The 5,000-nt window shown below is 43.5% G+C and overlaps 1 protein-coding gene across 1 annotated transcript in view; it reads left to right on the top strand.

Annotated features, from left to right (window-relative positions):
• LOC138867043 (uncharacterized) overlaps nucleotides 1-5,000 on the top strand; it is a 12,696-nt gene that overhangs the window by 1,664 nt on the left and 6,032 nt on the right. The window contains exon 2 of the mRNA XM_070141463.1: nucleotides 4,868-5,000. This exon is cut by the window's right edge and continues 15 nt beyond it. The gene's annotated coding sequence lies outside the window, so the exon portion shown is untranslated. The remainder of the gene's footprint in view (nucleotides 1-4,867) is intronic.

The following is a 5,000-nucleotide window of genomic DNA, read 5'->3' as shown; positions in this document are numbered from 1 at the left end:
GTAGGCCTATGGTCTGATATCCCATGTTCTGTGATGAATATTTTCAAGTGTATTTGTCTAATTTCTTGCTTTCCTTCCTCCCTCCCTTCCTTCCTTCCTTCCTTCCTCCCTCTCTCCCTCCCTTCCTTTCTTCCTTCCTCTCTCCCTCCCTTCCTTTCTTCCTTCCTCTCTCCCTCCCTTCCTTTCTTCCTTCCTCTCTCCCTCCCTTCCTTTCTTCCTTCCTCTCTCCCTCCCTTCCTTTCTTCCTTCCTCCCTACCTCCCTTCCTCCCTTCCTCCCTTCCTCCCTTCCTTCCTCTTCCTTCCTACTTTCTTTCCTTCCTTTCTTCCTTCCTCTCTCCCTCCCTTCCTTCCTCCCTCCCTCCCTCCCTCCCTCCCTCCCTCCTCCTTCCTTCCTTCCCACCTTCCTTCCTTTTCCTTCCTTCCTTCCTTCCTTCCTTCCTCCTCTCTCCCTCCCTCCTTTCCTTTCTTCCTCCCTCCCTTCCTTTCTTCCTCCCTCCCTTCCTCCCTTCCTCTCTCCCTCCCTCCCTCCCCTTCCTTTCATCCTTCCTCCTTCCTCCTTCCTCCCTCCCTCCCTCCCTCCCTTCGTTCCTTCCTCCCTCCCTCCTTTCGTTCCTTCCTCCCTCCCTCCCTCCCTTCCTTCTTTCCTTCCTTCCTCCTTTCCTTCCTTCTTTCTTTCCTTCCTACATACCTTCCTTCCTTCCTTCCTTCCTACCTCCTTTCCTTCCTTTCTTCCTTCCTTCCTCTCTCCCTCCCTCCCTCCCTCCCTCCCTCCCTCCCTCCCTTCCTTCCTTCCTTTCTTACTCAATCCCTCCCTCCCCCTCTCCTGTCTTTCTTTCCTTCCATCCTTCCAATATTTAGGCTATATCCTTTCGTCTTTCCTCCCTCCCTTCTTTCTTTCCTTCCTTCCCTCCCTACTTCTCTCCTCACTCCATCCCTTGCTCTCTCCCTTCCTGCCCCTCTCTCCCTTCCTTCCTTCCTTCCTTCCTTCCTTCCTTCCTTCCTTCCTTCCTTCCTTCCTTCCTTCCTTCCTTCCTCTCCCTCTCTCTCCTTTCCTCCTCCCCCCCTCCCATTCTTCCTGCCTCCATCCCTCCCTTTCTTCCTTCATCCCTCCCTTCTTCCCTCCTTTCTTTCCTCCCTCCCTCCCTCCCTCCCTCCCTCCCTCCCTCCCTCCCTCCCTCCCTCCCTCCCTCCCTCCCTCCCTAAGGTCCAAAGTGAGCATTCACACATCACAAATAATTCATCCGTAGCCTTGAAAATTGTTTCCAAGCAGTAATGAATGTAGGATATAATTATGAAAAAGAAGTCGGTTCTGTGAGTGAATAGCTTATAACTTTGTTTTGGTATATGATGGATGAACAGTGTTTCTGTTGACAAATGTAGGAAAGTTATGAATGAGAGTGAATATCTCCGCAATACAAGAGATACATTTAACTGAAGAATATATTGTCAGAAATACATGAGGAAGATATATTCAAAACCAGTTATATATATATATTTCTTGTATTGAGAAGACATTCTTTGTCATTCATACCTTTTTTTTACACTAACCATGTATGTGTGAAGCTGAGAATTAAAATGAAAATAAATAAATAAGCAGTAAATATGAAGCTTTATGGAACTACATATAAATGGAACAATCATCAGCTTAATTGGCCTCTAGGCTACACAAAATTGCTGCTATTTAATGATTCATAAAGAATAAATAAGAGTGCATTCACTGACTTACAGAATAATAATGATAATAATAATAAAAATAAAGAGTTTATTAAGTAAAGTTTTAGTTACAAGGGTAAAATTGTTACTTTACAAAGTTATCATTTAAGTGTCTAATACAATAGGGAATAGTAGACATATAATATCATGGATGTATGACACTTTGGTTCACATAATTTGTTGTTAACATCCTCACGAAGCTGTCTGCTTGATTGACGCTAGTCGGGAAGCAGGTGCCGATGTCTCGTAGATGTAAAGATGTTGTGTGCAAATTTTTCTGTTAGGTATTTTCTCCAGTCTTCCAAAGAGGGTATCTGCAGTTGGTTTAGTGCCTGTGTGTGTGTGGTGTAGTTTGACCCGAGAACGATACGTAATGCTCTTTTCTGAAGTCTTTCTAATTTTATTTTTTCAAAGTTGGTAATGGACGAATGCCAGACTGGTGCTGCATATTCACAGACTGGTCGAAGGAAAGTCGTCCATATGCGAAGGAGGTCTTGGGATGCACCGAAAGATTTTAATTTGGTTAGCATAAAGAACGTTCTTCCACACTTTGAAATCAGTTTCTTGGTGTTGGCGAACCACTTTAAATCGTCACTGATAACTGGTCCCAATAGATTCACCTCTTTGGCCCGAGTTAAGAGTTCCTCGCCTATTTTTAGAGTACTACCACTGTCGGCTAATTTGTTTAATTTGAATTTTGTTTCTGTGCATTTCTTGGTGTTGACAGACATTTTGTTAGTTAAAGCCCACTCTGACACTTGCTTAAGGGCGTCTTGTAATAAGGTGTTTCCTTGCCCTGTTTGGTGTGCTAGTGCGTGTCATGTCGTCCACATATTTGTAGATCTTCACGTGCGGAATTTTGTCCTCATTTACCATTATCAGAAACAATAAAGGGCCGAGAACCTTTCCTTGAGGGACACTGCAGTGAAGATCAATTTCATCGGATATTTGGTTGTTTGCACGAGTCCTCTGGGAGCGAAGGTTGATGAAGGAAGATATCCACTTCACCCAGCCCTCGTGGAAACCCAGAGAAATCATTTTCTTAATTAATGTGGTGTGGTCGATGAGATCAAATGCTTTCCTCAGGTCGATGGTGACGGTAGTGACCTCGAGTCTTTTGTCTACATTTGAAGTGATGTAATTGATCAGGTCAACTAGGTAGTGGACTGTGGAGCTACCCTTGGTATTTCCAAATTGGCGACGATCTAATTTTGGGGCGAATATTTTCCACAATTCTTTAGCAATTATTCTCTTGAGTATTTTGCAAGGAATAGGTGTTAATGATATGGGCCTAAGGTCATCGAGAGAATTAGGTGGATTGGCTTTGGGAATTAGGACTGTGATAACACGCTTCCATAGGTCAGGCACCACGCCCTCAGTGATGGAGCAGTTAAAGATGTCGCAGAGGGGGGTGGCGAGCTCAGGAGCGAATTCACGTAGTAACCTCGGCGGGATGTCATCAGGCCCAGGAGATTTGCTTTTTGCTATCCTTCTTAAGTGTTGGTACACGTCGTATTCGCTGACAATTGCTTGCAGAGGGCGCGAGGGTAAGTAAGTTGGCAGTTCTGCTGATTGTAATGGTGGGAGTAACTTGTTGATGTTCGCAAAGTGACAGTTGATGATGTTAGCAGCGTTTTCAGCGAGTCGGCAATTTCGCTGATGTGAGAGAGGTAACTGTCACTTCTTTTGTCACCGATTAAATTCCGAATGTGGCTATACCACGATTTGGGATTTGCGCCACTGATTTTATCAATTATTTGCTTATGATAGTTTTTCTTAGCCTATCTTATCTCTTGTCTAACCTTTTTTGCCAAGTACTTTGTTGCATCGGTATTTTTTGTTTGTAAGCTTTTTGTCTTGCCAGGATAAGGTCTTTGATCCTGTTGTTGACCCATGGTTTGTCCTGATGGTGGGTGGAAGTTCTTTTTAAGGGGAAGCAGTTGTCAACTTGGTTCCAGATTGATTTATAAAAAAGTTTGCATTTAGTGTTCGGGTCGGGGGCGTTGAGAACGTCGGCCCAATCATGATGAGTAATCCATGATCCGAACTCTCGGATTTTAGAATCAGGGAATCTACGAATAAGTTTTGTTCCCTTTAATTGCGTGGGTGCCTGGTATTTCTTTGGTACCCAGAGCAGCGACAAGTGATCACTATTGCCCAAAGGGGGCAGGGAAGTTGGACTTTCATAAAAATGCTCTTTATTTGTTATGATTTTGTCCAGGGTATTTTTCCCATGCGTGGCGAATGACACAACCTGCTTAAAATTCAGTACAGAGGTGATTTCATAATCAGAAAAAGTGTTCAGGTCGCCAAGAATTACAAAAAAGGGATTTCCGTACTTTGCTTGGAGGATGAACACATTTTCTATTATGTGTTCTCTGAGGCTTTCTTCGGTAGGTTCCCTTGGGGGGAAATACATCCTGCAGATTACGAGCACACTGATTTCACGGGGCAGCCATGTTGGTCTAACAGCGAGCCATAATGTTTCAAGGTCGTCACTTGGTGGACAGATGGATTTTATGGTGTTGCACTAATGTGATTAGTAAGGACGGGAGTTTGGGGGACGAAGTGCTTTAAAGGAAACAGCAGGCTAAGAAGGGTGAGGGTTGGCTGAAGGAGTTAATAAGAAATAGGAAGGTGAGGAAGTTAAGAAGTTCCTGTATGATATCGATGTGATCCCTAAGTTGATGTATGAATGAAGGGCATAGACTTTCCTCGAGAGTAACAGTTCGCAAGTGAGAGCAAGTGAAGTGAGATAGGGCCTGTCTGAGTGGTGTAAATAGCGCAGTGCTTCCCAAGCTTTCTCACTCTGCGGCCCCTGACCAATACAGAATATTCTCCATGGCCCCGGTGTTACTAAGCTGCTCAAATATTCTTTAGTTATTACTTATGTTTGGATTGGATTCAGTTGTAATCTTCAATTACTAGGTAATTCGTTCAATCTATATCTTGTCTTTTATGTATATAAAGGAAGCATGACTGATTTCATGAATATTATTATGACGGCATTGTAATTTCAGTGGTTTTCTTTTTTTTATTTTAGGATCATCTGCCCTATTTTCATTTTGTGGGTCAAGTGATAGGAATGGCAGTTTTCTGTGTTCTGAGAGACTTTTCATGAGTAACCTGTTCTGATTTTCTCTTTGAACCTAGGGAAGCAGGTTGTTGCTTTGCTGAAGGGCTTCACAGAAGTCGTACCACAACGTACCATCTACTGAAGCCATTTAATGAAAGGGAATAGGAACTGATAATTGGTGGATTAGGCAAGATTGATGATTAGAAGGCC

The sequence above is a fragment of the Penaeus vannamei genome, chromosome 28 (genome assembly GCF_042767895.1).
Source record: "Penaeus vannamei isolate JL-2024 chromosome 28, ASM4276789v1, whole genome shotgun sequence".
Lineage (NCBI taxonomy): Eukaryota > Metazoa > Arthropoda > Malacostraca > Decapoda > Penaeidae > Penaeus > Penaeus vannamei.
The sequence above is the reverse complement of the archived record's forward strand: the minus strand, read 5'-3'. Positions and strand labels throughout refer to the sequence as shown.